Below are 16,417 nucleotides of genomic sequence, written 5' to 3' on the forward strand. Positions count from 1 at the left end.
AACTACCCATCAGCTATAACACATCAATTAATCAAACTTAACCAAAATATAGACAATATGATCAATTTCTAACAATGTTCAAACAACAATATGAACATGGATGAACATCATAACAACAATATCACATGAACACGATTTTAACAACATGTCAACAACAAATCACATGAACACGAATTGAACAACAAAGAACAACTAAAACTTGATTGAACAATATTTTAGCAACAAACAATCCTATTTTCGGATCAAACAAAGTATGAAGATTTCTAAATTCAATCATATTGAACTTAAAATTAACTCTAACAATATTACAACAAACAATTCTTATATTAAACTTTAAACAAGATTATGAGAACAATTCAAGCAATAATCATAAATGGTAAACAAGAAATCAAACTATACAAAATTCGGATTCAAGATCATCCAAACAAAGTATGAACATGAATGAATCTATTTTAAGACAACAAACATGACGGATTAAACGATTAAAACAATATATTCCTTTAATACAACTAAATTCTTTAAACAAATAACAAGATCGACGAAGAAACAATTATGAACTTAAACTTGAACTTATCAATATTAACAATTTCTAACAATACATAAACACATGAAACAAATTGAAGAAATAGTTGATTAAATTTCAATTTGAATCTAACAAACATCAAACTAACAAATACATACTTAAACAATAATACAAACATGAAATAAACATGAAAACAACTAATTAAACTTCTATTTTGAAATCTGAAAATTAATTTAACAAACAACATGAACATGAACAAAACCAAAAATCAAATATCTAACCATAGACATGAATAAAACAAACATTCGCCGATTTTAAATTCGAAAAATATCAAAACAAAATACGGACAAAATAAAACTCAAAAACTACTAACCGGATCGAAAGACGAACAACGACCAAACAAACAACGAACTTGACGATGAACTCACGACGTATAGGATCTTCACTTGACGAAAAACCCTCGAACTTTTGCCGGACTTTAACCGGACTGCCTTGCGTCGTCAACAACAGTGCAATGGTGAGCAACCAAACGGAAGACTCCTGGGGTCGTCGATGGCAGTACACAGCAGTGAAGGAGACGATGTGAAGCAGCAACAGTCCAAAGCAGCGAGCAGCAGCAACTGTCGACGACGTCCATGGCGGAATGGATTGCTTCCGATGGCAGCGCGCGAGCTTGGTCGTGACGAGCAGCGGCGATGGGAGCTTCGAACAGCAGCTGACTCGTCGAGGCTGTGTTCGTTTGGTTGTTTGGTTGAGACAGAAACAACAACAACATAGACGTCGAGCTCAACGAGCTTGAGCTCGCCGAGCTTCATCAATGGCGGATAGGGTTGGGGTCGTTTGAACGCGAAGGAGGTTGTGTCATTTGGTGGTGTTTGGACGGTGCTTGGGTGGTGTTCGACGAAGGGGGTGGCTGCTGGGTAGCCATGGCAGCTCACTATTTGGAGAAGGAGAAGAAGAAGAAAAGAAGAAGAAGAAGAAGAATGGGGGGGGGGATGACTTAGGTCATTTTTAGGGTTTTTTTTTTGTTTTGTTTTGTATCTTTGAAATGCAAGATAGGGGTATTGGGTCTTTTGGGTTATGGACTGGGTCGACCCAGTTCGAAATGGACTGGGTCGTAGGGAAGATTGGGCCATTTTTGGGCCTGTGGCTTGAAATTGAAGAAGATGCCTAATTCCGACTTTCTTTATATTTTCGCTCTCTTTTCTTCTTTTATTTTTTTTTATAAAACTAAATTATAAAAATACTTAAACTATTATTAAGAACTAAATTAAGTTATAAAGGCGCAAATTAACTCCCAATAACAATTAACACACAATTAAGTATTAATTAAGCATAAAATTGTATATTTGGACATTAAATGCTAAAAATGCAAACGATGCCTATTTTTGTAATTTTTAATTTTTGTAAAACAATTTTAATTACTAACAATTGTAGAATTAAATCCTACATGCAAAATGCGACATATTTTTGTATTTTTTATTAATTTAGCAAATAAACATGCACAAATAAATACAAATAATTATTCAAAATATCACAAAATTGCACACCAAGAAAAATTACTTTATTTTTGAATTTTTTGGGAGTAATTCTCATATTGGGCAAAAATCACGTGCTTACAGCTGCCCCTCTTTGCCCGAAGACACGAAGGGTTTTCGTGCAAAGATAAAGCGAGCGATTTATGCCCATCCGAGTACTCCGTTGAAGCATTTTTTTGAAAAAGATTTGACCGAACCTTTGCTTCAAAGGTTTCCTACATATCCTGGGCTAAACAGGAATCAGGTCAATGTAGTTCGGAAACTTTGGTAGCTGGGACTACCGTTGGACTGCACTGTTACTGTTGTTGCATGCTATTACTACTGCTTACCGATCTCCTTGTTACAACGTGCTTAAAAGAAAACAAGAAGCTAAGCTATACTGCAATTTTTCTTGTTGCCTTGCTTTCTTGTTTGCTTGCATTTTTTCCGGTGATTTTCTTCTTTTTGACACATGCACTTGAGTTTATGCTGTGACCTCTTGTTGCAACTTTCCGTTTCCCGGTGCCGGGGAATTTTATTGTTTCCTGCTGGGGATTCCTATTGTAACCCTCTGTTTTATTGTCCTCTGACTTGATCTTGAAATGTATGCCTCTGTTATCTGGGCGGGCTCCCAACTTCAATACTTGAAAATTAAAGACTTGAAATGTATGCCTCTGTTATCTGGGCGGGCTCCCAAGTTCGATGCTTGAAAATTAAAGACTGAAATGTATGCCTCTGTTCTATGGGCGGGCTCCCAACTTCAACAACAACTTTAAAAATGAATGTCATTCCTCTCTTCAGCGGGCTCCTGTCTTCAACCAATACATCGACATTCCTTTCTTTAGGTTGGCAAGATTTCAACAACTTTTAAAAATAAAATCCTATTTGAGGGCGGATGAACCCAAAATATCCTATTCGAGGGAGGATGAACCCAAAATATCCTATTCGAGGGCGGATGAGCCCAAAATATCCTATTCGAGGGCGGATGAACCCATATATCCTATTCGAGGGCGGATGAACCCAAAATATCATGTTCGAGGGCGGATGAACCCAAAATATCCTATTCGAGGGCGGATGAACCCAAATATCCTATTCGAGGGCGGATGAACCCAAAATATCCTGTTCGAGGGCGGATGAACCCAAAATATCCTATTCGAGGGCGGATGAACCCAAAAGATCCTATTCGAGGGCGGATGAACCCATAATATCCTATTCGAGGGCGGATGAACCCAAATATCCTATTCGAGGGCGGATGATCCCATTTTCAACATCTTGGAATTGTCTTACCTCCGACTGTTTTTCTCCAAATCTTGTTGTCTTGCTATCTCTTAAAACTTGAATTAATTTCCTCGTTCCTCCGAGAAAATTTTCTACAATGGCAGAAAATTTTCTACCCTAGTTTTGGTGCTTTTCTTTGTTCTCCAGGTGGACGCCTGACTTCTGATATTTCAACTCTTCTTCCTTGTTCTCCAGGTGGATGCCTGATTGCTATTTCAACTGTCCTTCCTTGTTCTCCAGGTGGACGCCTGACTTCTGATAATTCAACTGTTTTCCCTTGTTCTCCAGGTGGGCGCCTGATTTCTTCTTCAATTTTTCATCCTCATTCTCCAGGTGGACGCCTGACTTCTTCTTCAATTTTTTTTTATCCTCCACTCTTCCCCTCCTTCAAATTTGTTTTTGGTTTTTTTTTTTCAACACTGCTGGGGATAAAAGTGTTATTTTCTTGGGATAACGTTGTTGAGGATAACGCTGCTGGAGAATTTTATCCCTTCAAATCGATGCTTCATTCTTTTGAAAGCTGCTGGGGATGATAATGGCTCTTTGCTTTTCTGAGCACAAATGTCATCTCTTTGTTCTGTATGCTGGGGATCAACTTCCTCCATTGGAAACTTATTATGTTGGTGGCAACCCTGGTTCAAAGACCACTTCCTTGGTGCTATCTTTATTCTTCCCCAAATGGGTACCTGATTTCCAGAAAATTTTCTAACTGAAAAGAAAATTTTCTGCCCCAGTTTGCATTTTCCCTTATGGTCTTCACTGCCATTCCCTTTACCTGTTTCAAACCAAACAAAATTTGTTAGTTTAAAAACCCGGTAGTTGGTTATGATACTCCTTCTGGGATGGTTTTTTCCCTTTCTCCCTTCTCCACTCTATGTTGTCTGACCCTCTTGGAACTTGGTCGAAAATCTGTCGGGGATGCTCCTATATCTCGATGATCTGCCGGAGGCCCTCTTGGAATTAGGTCCAAAATTTTCTCAACTGTTGTTTTCCTTTTTTTCTCCAACTTCCCCTGTAAATTTGGTCCTATTGGGATCTATATCCCTTTCATCATTTGGTCTTGCGACCAACTTCTTTTCTCTTTATCGCCTTATCTTTGGCGTGTCCTATTCGCATTTTGCTTTGCATCATTTTGGCAACTGGTAGTAAGCTCTGAAAATCCTTTTCAAAAACAAACTGCTGGGAAGGTAAAGTCTTTTAAACCAAGAAATGAAAAAGTGATGATTTCAAAAAATAGAAAAAAAAGAAGTCTTTCTGAACAAATGCTGGGGAAAAGGAAAGAAAAGAACTTATCTGAATGATATAACCGATTCCAACGATCATGTCGCGCATTCCGGATTAATCAACCCAGTCTATTTGTATCAATCAACCTTTCGGATGGCCTCATGTTGCTGGGGATAAACAAGCACTCAACTCTTTGTGGATCCTTCCCGCCAATCTTGTTTTGTCGCCTCATAGTGCCCTTCGAGGGGTTTTCACTAATAAGACTCTCTCATTTCTATCAACTCTCGTCGCCTTATGGTGTCTGTGAAGGTTTTCACCGATAAGACTCTCTCATTTTATTTTATTTTTCAGCTGGGAATTGGAGTGTTGCCGATATGACTCTCTCTGTTGGGGATTCTTTCGGCTATCAATTCAGTTCCAGCTTATGATCTTCTTCTTTGCTGGGGATCAGAGTGTTATTCCCGACTTCCATTTGCATTGACTTAGCACTTCTCAGATACTGATCGGGAGGTCTTTTTTGGACATCAATAGGGATTTTGGTGTATGGCTGAAAGGAGAAGGGGGTATCAAAAGTTCAAAAATAATTTTTAGGGGTAAAATAGTACAACTCTTGGAATCAAACTTTCTTGCCAAAATTACAAGCGCCAACTTCTGCCCCAGTTTTTCTTGCTTGGGGATTTTTATTTTGTCACAATATATTACCTTATGCACACTATGTTACACAATGACCGAGCCGTGAGGCGCCTACGTATCCTTCTTTGAGGAATCAGGTCAAACGTAGTTCCCATTCCTTTGTTTTTTTTTGACTTTTCTTTGTTCTTATTATCATTACTTTTTTTTCGTTTTCATTACTGATTCCAAAAGAGGGGTATGAAAGAGTAAATAAGGCTCAAAAGGGAAGCAAAGGTCAAAGTGTTTGGATAGAAGAAAGAATTGCCTCCGTCATTTCATTCTCTGATAAATGCTAAGTACAAACAAACAATAATTATAATTACAAGAAATCATAATATATCTTAACTGCGTCAGAATTGATAGCCATGTTGACGCATTTCCCTTCGATATCTGTTGATCATAAAGCGTCATCGGGCTTGCTCTGTTTAGATTGCGATAATCAACACACACCTCGGATTTTCCTTCTTCTTTTTTTTTTCTTTTTTTTTTATTTTTTCATTGGCACCCCATTAGCCCACCAATCAGGATATCGAGCGGCCCGAATAACCTTAGTATTCAGCTGTTTGGTCACTTCTTCCTTAATCTTCCCACTCACGTTGGTTTTGAACTTCCTCAAATTTGCTGGGCGGGGGGTAATGCCGGGTCAGTGGGCAATTTTTGAACCACTAGATTGGTGCTTAAGTCCGGCATGTCGCTGTATGACCATGCAAAATGTTTTGAATTCAGTAAGTGCTTTGATTAGTTCTTCCCTGATGTTTGGTTCCATGTGGATGCTTATCTTAGCTTCCCTGATGTCATCCGCATCCCCTAGATTGACGACTTTCGTGTCATTTGAGTTGGGCTTTTTTTTTTTTTCAAATTGGCTCAACTCTTTGTTAATTTCTTCGAAGGCTTCATCCTTATCGTATTCCGACTTATCATCACAATCTTGTACTATAAGTTCGAAATCAGATTGATTTTTTTAGACTAGGCTGAAGATCCGTCGTGCATGCCATGTCATTAGAACCAGTAGAAAGAGAACTGTTCAGAAGAGAAAAATAAGAAGAAAAATTAAAACAATATAAGGAATAAGGAAAGAAAAAAAAAACTTTTACTATATTAAAATACAGGATAGCAAGGTTTCACACTTTGGCGACCACAAGAAAGATCTGGATTACAACCCTGGAATAATCCAGACAACAAAAAAGAAAATCAGAGCCCACTACCAAGACTCCCTTCGTATAGGAAGAGGAGTAGCCATTCAATTGTTGATTTTTGCTTTCAACCCCACAAACTGTACATCTGCCTCATTGGACCCTTTTCCCAACACCATAACTGGCTTGTCATCCACCTTTTCCAACTATACCACCGTTTTCCCACTGGTTAACATTTCTTTTGAACCGACACGGATCATCATCACTGTTTGTGAGGGTTTCTTTAGCTTCCCTCCTTCGTGCATTAGCTCAATCATGTGGGTTTCAAGGTGTGCCGGCAACGGGTTCTGATTGATGTGGGGTGCCTCTGGTGTCTGAACCTCAATCTTGTTGGTGTCAATAAGATTTTGTACTGCATGTTTCAACTTCCAACATTTCTCGGTATCATGTCCGGGAGCCCCCGAACAATACTCACAGCTTACCGAGTGGTCCATATTTTTGGGAAAGGGATTTGGCAATCTGGGCTCAACAGGACTTAACAAGCCTAACTGCCTTAATTTGTGGAACACAGCAGTATAGGTTTCCCCCAACTCAGTGAATGTTCTTTGTATTTTTTCATTTCTGAAAGCCTGATTTCCCCGGAAACCTGCCCCTGGAGGGTTCTTGAAGGCTCTTGGTGGTGAATAGGTGTTTTGCAGTTGTGTATGTGTGTTCTGGGGAGCCGGTGCGTGCCATTGCGAGCGAACCGGAGGCTGAGTGTATGTTTGGGCTTGATTAATAGAAGAATGGGGCTCTGAAGGGTGATAGTAGTGTTGGGATGAATTGTGGTGGTAAGTTGATTGGCGAGGTCGTTGTTGATTATAGTAAGGCGGTGAACCTCTGGGTCCCGACCAAATTCCTGAATCAACTACCGCTGCTTCCTCTCTCTTTTTTCTTCCGATTTCTCCTACCCCGCTTTGAATAGCTTGAGTAGCTGCCTTAATTGCTGAATAGCTCATAATTTTATTTGTCTTGAGGCCTTCTTCCACCATACCCCCCATCTTCACTACCTCGTTGAATGATTTCCCAACCGCTGAAACCAAATGGGCATAGTAAGTTGGTTCCAAGGCTTGGAGGAAGTAGTCTACCATTTCACTCTCCTTCATAGGAGGATCCACTCTTGCTGCTTGTTCTCTCCACCGGAAGCCGTACTCTCTGAAACTTTCATTGTGTTTCTTCTCAAATTTTGTCAAAGATAGTCGATCTGGGATGATTTCCAGATTGTATTGGAAATGGTATGCGAATGCCTGTGCCAGGTCATCCCAGGTGTACCATCTCCCATGGTCCTGGCGTGTATACCACTCCAAAGCTGATCCGCCTAAACTTTGACTGAAGTAAGCCATCAATAATTCGTCCTTTCCCCCAGCTCCTCGCATCTTGCTGCAGAAACCCCTTAAGTGGGCTACTGGGTCGCCGTGCCCATTGTATAGATCAAATTTAGGCATCTTGAAGCCAACTGGTAATTGTATATTTGGGAACAAGCACAAATCCTTGTATGCTACACTGACTTGCCCACCTAACCCTCGCATGTCTCGGAATGATTGTTCTAGACTTTTGACCTTCCTGAACATCTCTTCTTGTTCAGTATTTTTGGCTGGCTTATCACTTTCAGTTGGGAGGTCAAAACGAGGAGTAGTTGAATAGATTTCGGAGGCCTTGAGGGTGGGCTCCGGGGGGTAATATTGGTTATCCTGGGCCTGGAATGTAGGCTCACTAGGAGATTTGTGGAATGTAGCCGGGGGAGGTGCTACGAAAACAGGAGTCACAGGTGGAGGAAAGTATGAAACTGGTTTCGGAGGTGGAGACTGCGGTGTCTGAGAGGTGGTTCCTCGGTAGTGTTGGTAAATGGGGAAATTTGGGGATAATTCAGTGGTAATATTATCCTGAGTTTGGGTCATTGATGGAGCAGGGTTAGTTGGGTAAGATGGGGGTAACTGTCCTGTAGACCAGGCTTGGTACATCTCAGCCATTTGCTGCTTGAGTTTAAACATCTCTTCTTTCATCTTCCCGACATCCATCTCCTCTAGCTCAATACCTGTGTCAACCTCTGGGATAGACATACTTTCGGGTATTGGTCCTTTTGATCTCGTGTGATAATGATAATATGCCAGTATACTCTTTAGAGAAACTAACTGCTTGAATTCTGGAAATGAACAAACTTGTTAGTTTTTGAGAATTTAACACATATATAATTACACGTTGAGATGCAATGCTCCTAGACAAATATCCCCTTTCTATTATGCATTTGCTCGACTGCTTGTGTCGTCCCAACTTTCTTGAAAATTTTATTCACTTTTATTTTATTTTATTTTCTTATATATATTTTATTGTGGTGGTCGAATCTTATAGAGATTGCCTACGTATCATGACCCCGCATGAATCAGACCTTGCGTAGTTCGGACCTCGTGAATAAGTAAATGAACTAATATTTTTTTTTATTGGAACTGTGAAAGAACTGCTCAAAGGAAGTATATATATATTTTTTTTGATCGATTTCTTTTTGAAAGAAAAACTCGTAAAAATTCCTTTTCTTTTGATTTGAACTTTGAGAATTTCAAAAGGAAGTTTGAAGTTTTTTTTTTCGAATTTCCATTTGTCTTTTTTTTTATTCTAAAGAAAAAAAATATTTTTGGAATTTTACTTTTGATAAAAGAAATGCTTCTAAAAAATATTTTTTGAATTTTGAATTTTCTTTTCAATTTTGAAAGAAGAATCAAAATATTTTCGAATATATATATTTTTTAATAATTTAAAAAAACTTTCAAAAGAAGTCAATAATGGAAAATATTTTTGGATTTTTTTTTTTGAAAATTGGGAGTCTAAAAAAAACTTTTCCAGATTTTTTGGGCAGGACAAATATTTTTGCAACAAATAAAGATATATATACATTTTTTGGAAATAAAGAAAAACTTTTTGGATTTTTATATATATATATATTTGCAACAAATAATAAAACCACTTTCAACGCGACTCTTTTTATTTTATTATTTTGAATTTTTCAGAAACGAATAAAATAAAAACTATTTTAAAAGTAAGACTCTTTTTCATTGTCATTTTCAGGGGAAGACAAACTATTTTCCTTTATATATATATATATTTATTTTTTATTTTTTTGAAAAATAAGACAAAACAATGATTTTATTTTTTTTTTGAAAAATAAGACAGAACAACGATTTTTTTTTCTTTCTATTTTTTCTTTGGTTTTAATAAAACAAACTAATAAAATATTTTTTTTTTCATTTTCTCAAAATTTCGGCAGAGTTTTGACAGTATTTGGGCATTGGCTTTTTTTTTTTCAAAAATAAACAGTCAATTCCCTAACCGCTATTTCTTTTTTTTTTTCAATTTTAAAATATTATTTATCATATTCAAAAGTTAGTCAACACTAATCCGGATCAAATAAATGCGCAAGTAGCAGCAAGTAAGATGCATCAGGATGGTCATTTTTTTGGTACACCTGTCCTAGACAGACCCAACCCCTGTGTTGAGTCTCCAAAGTCAAATGCACGTGATGCAAATAATCGCTCCTACTAGGGATCCGGCATGAAGCTGAGTTATTCTAAGTGAAAAACCTGAGGCATATTGATCTAGCCCTGGCTTACCCAAACGGACAGTTTGAGCCGAAGCGGGGGCAACGTACCGGGAGCACGAAAGTCTACCCGGCCTAGTTACTTGTCCCAACTTCGTCTTATTTGGTATGACTTTAACAGAAAGGTGGGTCACGCGCACGTGTGCACCATAAATTTAGAAGACTCAGAAAGAAGGGGGTTTCGTAGCAGTTGTATATATTCATAATTCAAATAATATTAAAGCGGTAAAAGTGTCATTTAGCACGTTGGGCATATATAAAAAAATCAGATAATAAATAAAGCCTACTATAACAGTTATTTTAAGCTCGAATTCTTAAACCCTGAACCAGTGGTTCTGGGTTCGTTCCCCAGCAGAGTCGCCAGAGCTGTCGCACCTCCTTTTTCCGCGCCCGCGGGGCGCGTGGGGAGTTTTCTCCAATTAAAGGACAGTCGAAACGGGATTTGTTTGTTTGTTTCAGAGTCGCCACCTGGGAATTTTAAGGCGTCCCAAGTCACCGGTTTTAATCCCTGAATCGAGGAGAATATGACTCTGTTTATTATTCTGCGAACCAGAAATCGGGATAAGGAATTCTGTTAACCCGGGAGAAGGTGTTAGGCATTCCCGAGTTCCGTGGTTCTAGCACGGTCGCTCAACTGTTATATTTGGCTTGGCTATTTTGATTTATTAAATACATTTTTATTGCATGATTTTATTGTTACCGCTTCTATTTAAATTGTTTATAATTAAAGACCCTTCTTCGAATCGAATCACGCGTACATGTATTCGTTTTATATATTAATATTTTTTAACGTGAAAATCGTGTCACGCGTACGTATACACAATATAATAATTATTATTTATTTATTTATTTTTTCGAAAAATTTTATTATATAAAAAAAGGACTTAAGTTCGAAATTGTGCTAAAATAAAATTATGAACGTTCGTCGCTCTTGTATAATTAAATATTGAACCGCACATCTCGAGTTATATGAAATTAATATTGATATTCTCCGAAGAGCCCCCTTTTTATTAAATGTTCTTTCGAAGTTGCGCGAACGCATAATCCGAATTGCTTTTAGAAATATAATCAGGTTACGCGAACGCATACGTAATCACGCAAAAGATTCTTAATAGTAGTATAGATTTTCCATAAATGTTTATTGCATCTATCTATTTTTAAATGTAAGAATCGTGGAGAATTACCGATTGGGATGCCACCAAATTTCTTGACAAAGAATTCAAAATTTATTAGGCGTTGCTACAAGTCTTATTTTACGCGTATGAATTATATACCTCAAAACTATTCAAGAATTAATGATATGAAAAAGAAACAAACAACATGTAACTAAAAATACTACCATTTTTATCGTGGATATCCAAAAATTGAATCGCATATAAAACTGGAAAAAGAATTAATTTGATAAACAAATTAATAGTTTCTGCAGAACTTTTATTGTTACATTTAATGCGAATTCTATTTCTACATATCCTTGACATAAAATGTTGCAATTCGTACTTGTAAATCCCATATCCTTCTCATATACTTGTTTTTAGTCCAAAGTTATAATTGTTTGGTTAATTTGTTTACAGAGATTGAGTTTGAGATAAATAAACCAATTCTTATTCTCTGCCTATGCGACTATTTGCAAACTTAACTCTATATTTTGTAAAAAAAAATCATTGACATTATTTCATATATTAAAAGAAATGAGTTGATCGCGTTCCTAAAATAACTAAGCCATTAGTTATTAAGAAAGAGAACTAATCTACTAATTGATTTAATACTATATTAACCAACTAAAACAAAACTGAAATTTAAACTAATAAAATCTAAATGAGTAGAAGACATCCTTATAATTCCAAACTTCATTTACTTGTCATGTTGAAGCTCTTCACAACATGAGTTTAAAAGATATGTACCTGATATTGGAAACAAAAGAAAATGAAGATGAAAATCAGCAACAGTAATAACAGTGCAATAGCAACAACTGCTCAGCAACAGTAACAACCCAGTAACAGACCGGTGGAGTAGTAATCCCAAAAACAAAAGCTTTAAGCTTTAAATGTAACAACAACCATTAATACTAATTTCACACAAAGAAAGAAAGCAGTATTTTTTTTAGCTTTTATTTTTATTTTGAAAGCTTAATATTTTTCGGAATTTTTCTCTCTTCTATTCTCTGTCCGTTTTTTTTCTCTCTATATGTATTCTCCCTTCCCCTTTGTCTTCAAGACTTCCCCTATATATAATCCCATCCCATAAATCTTTTAATCAATTAAATCAATACTTTTTCTCTACTCAACCCATTATCTTTCCACTCATCCCCATTACATTAAATAAACATATCACACCACCCCATTATATTTTGTCCCCATGCTTTATTTAAAATAATGCAAGATTCTCCTTTAATTTAAATCTTGTCCCCCCTTTATATTAAATAATCATATCACAACCCACCCCATTTCATTTTGTCCCCCATGCTTCAAATAAAAAATTTCAAAATGTACAATTCCTAAACTACCCCCTCCGACCTTACTGAAATTACCAAACTACCCCTGAACGTACTACAAATTTACCAAACTACCCATCAGCTATAACACATCAATTAATCAAACTTAACCAAAATATAGACAATATGATCAATTTCTAACAATGTTCAAACAACAATATGAACATGGATGAACATCATAACAACAATATCACATGAACACGATTTTAACAACATTTCAACAACAAATCACATGAACACGAATTGAACAACAAAGAACAACTAAAACTTGATTGAACAATATTTTAGCAACAAACAATCCTATTTTCGGATCAAACAAAGTATGAAGATTTCTAAATTCAATCATAACTTAAAATTAACTCTAACAACATTACAACAAACAATTCTTATATTAAACTTTAAACAAGATTATGAGAACAATTCAAGCAATAATCATAAATGGTAAACAAGAAATCAAACTATACAAAATTCGGATTCAAGATCATCCAAACAAAGTATGAACATGAATGAATCTATTTTAAGACAACAAACATGACGGATTAAACGATTAAAACAATATATTCCTTTAATACAACTAAATTCTTTAAACAAATAACAAGATCGACGAAGAAACAATTATGAACTTAAACTTGAACTTATCAATATTAACAATTTCTAACAATACATAAACACATGAAACAAATTGAAGAAATAGTTGATTAAATTTCAATTTGAATCTAACAAACATCAAACTAACAAATACATACTTAAACAATAATACAAACATGAAATAAACATGAAAACAACTAATTAAACTTCTATTTTGAAATCTGAAAATTAATTTAACAAACAACATGAACATGAACAAAACCAAAAATCAAATATCTAACCATAGACATGAATAAAACAAACATTCGCCGATTTTAAATTCGAAAAATATCAAAACAAAATACGGACAAAATAAAACTCAAAAACTACTAACCGGATCGAAAGACGAACAACGACCAAACAAACAACGAACTTGACGATGAACTCACGACGTATAGGATCTTCACTTGACGAAAAACCCTCGAACTTTTGCCGGACTTTAACCGGACTGCCTTGCGTCGTCAACAACAGTGCAATGGTGAGCAACCAAACGGAAGACTCCTGGGGTCGTCGATGGCAGTACACAGCAGTGAAGGAGACGATGTGAAGCAGCAACAGTCCAAAGCAGCGAGCAGCAGCAACTGTCGACGACGTCCATGGCGGAATGGATTGCTTCCGATGGCAGCGCGCGAGCTTGGTCGTGACGAGCAGCGGCGATGGGAGCTTCGAACAGCAGCTGACTCGTCGAGGCTGTGTTCGTTTGGTTGTTTGGTTGAGACAGAAACAACAACAACATAGACGTCGAGCTCAACGAGCTTGAGCTCGCCGAGCTTCATCAATGGCGGATAGGGTTGGGGTCGTTTGAACGCGAAGGAGGTTGTGTCATTTGGTGGTGTTTGGACGGTGCTTGGGTGGTGTTCGACGAAGGGGGGTGGCTGCTGGGTAGCCATGGCAGCTCACTATTTGGAGAAGGAGAAGAAGAAGAAAAGAAGAAGAAGAAGAAGAATGGGGGGGGGGGCGGATGACTTAGGTCATTTTTAGGGTTGGGTTTTTTTTTTGTTTTGTTTTGTATCTTTGAAATGCAAGATAGGGGTATTGGGTCTTTTGGGTTATGGACTGGGTCGACCCAGTTCGAAATGGACTGGGTCGTAGGGAAGATTGGGCCATTTTTGGGCCTGTGGCTTGAAATTGAAGAAGAGGCCTAATTCCGACTTTCTTTATATTTTCGCTCTCTTTTCTTCTTTTATTTTTTTTTCTAAAACTAAATTATAAAAATACTTAAACTATTATTAAGAACTAAATTAAGTTATAAAGGCGCAAATTAACTCCCAATAACAATTAACACACAATTAAGTATTAATTAAGCATAAAATTGTATATTTGGACATTAAATGCTAAAAATGCAAACGATGCCTATTTTTATAATTTTTAATTTTTGTAAAACAATTTTAATTACTAACAATTGTAGAATTAAATCCTACATGCAAAATGCGACATATTTTTGTATTTTTTATTAATTTAGCAAATAAACATGCACAAATAAATACAAATAATTATTCAAAATATCACAAATTGCACACCAAGAAAAATTACTTTATTTTTGAATTTTTTGGGAGTAATTCTCATATTGGGCAAAAATCACGTGCTTACAGGCACAAATAGCAAAGGCTAGAGGAAATATCTGTCCATTCGCATCCACTGCCACGGCTATCAATAGCTTGATATCGTACTTTCCATAGACATGAGTTCCGTCTATCGATATTACGGGCTGGTAATACGGAAAACCATCAATTGCTGGCTTAAACGCCCAGAACACGTAATTGAATATATACTCTGGTTTACCCGGACTCCGCTCAAGCTTCCATTCAACAACTGTTCCCGGGTTAAAGTGCTGCAGTGTAGCCATGTACCTAGGCAGATCCGCAAATGACTTATCCCAGTTACCATAGACTATTTCAAATGCTCTTTTGCGCCCAAGATATGCCTTTCTTTTAGTAATTGTGTGGCCATGTTCCTGGTGGATTGCTGTAATGCACTATTTGATTTTATACCTTATGGACGCTTCGATGTGCGGAATAAGTACAAGAGATATCAAGTCAATATCCAAGTTGAAGTGATTCCCGTTGAAAGTGTCCATTTAGCATGTGTGGGTGGGAATGTATTTACCCACTTTCCACATACCCGTCTTCTTCTTCGATGCACACAACATCCAATTACATGGCCAAAACCACCTGCGGCAAATAGCCTTGTATACCGTCGGACTTGACTCCGATACCTGCATCTCACGACACTCTTTAACATTGTGCATTTTACAAGCCCTGCTTACGCGTGCTTTATCAGGAAAAAGCATCCCCTTTGCAAGCGCCGTTGGTCTAGACTCATCCCACACTGCTGTCCGTATTTCATCAAAATCCCTTGTGAGAGCTTCCACATCCGGCACGGCTGGCAAGTTATCAATATAAGGAATCTCCCTTGAATGAAACGACACTTCAGACTGGTACACTTTTCGTCTATGGGGGGCTCTCTTCAAATCGGGTCCTTCCTCCTCGTCCTCTTCATCACCATCCTCACGAGCAAATGGTGTCTCGTCTCCCGATTCATCGACATTGTTATCGTAATCGCTATTCTCTTCCTCACTCTGTGCATCTGCCAATCCTGATGTAATACGTCATTTTCGGGCAATTGAGTGAGTACGGGTAGTTCAACTTGCTCGTTTTCACTGCACATTTCAACAAAAATATAAGCTACTAAATTAATAAATACTTTACATATGGCTATATCATTTCACTTACAAGTCGTAATGTGATGACATTCCATGATGGACGTTTTCAGTTAGGTGATGACTACCGGATAAGCCACTTGTAAAATTCATATCCGGCCGGTACCCCCTATTAAATAAATGAGCGTTAAAATTAATTCAATACGCCAAAATATACATAATTAACACAAATGAAAATGGAAGTTTACCACTCTTCTTGTGAATTATGGAAAGTAGGGTATAAATTATTTTCTCGCTGCTCATTCGCCGACGGTGATAAATTTAAATCAAGAAAAAATCTTTCATCCGGAACATGTCCGGCAAAAACTGATCCAGAATAACCACCCGATGACTGGGGGTTATCTCTACTATGCACAACCTCGTTTTTTGGAACGTCTTCGACCTTCACGTACATCTCCAATATTGTGATTACAAGAAATTCTCGGCATTCGTCCGGAGTCCTCAGGAAATCACTCAAAGTGTCATCATCATCGATGTTAAACTCTGAGTAAAAAGCAACCCCTTGCGGCGTAACGGAATACGGATATCTTCCGGTTACTTTGAGTATTACTGAACGTTTTCTCACACGCATTTTTTTTGCATAACAACGATATCAATGTTTCGTA

Source organism: Nicotiana tabacum, chromosome 8, assembly GCF_000715075.1.
Source record: "Nicotiana tabacum cultivar K326 chromosome 8, ASM71507v2, whole genome shotgun sequence".
In the NCBI taxonomy this organism is placed as follows: domain Eukaryota; kingdom Viridiplantae; phylum Streptophyta; class Magnoliopsida; order Solanales; family Solanaceae; genus Nicotiana; species Nicotiana tabacum.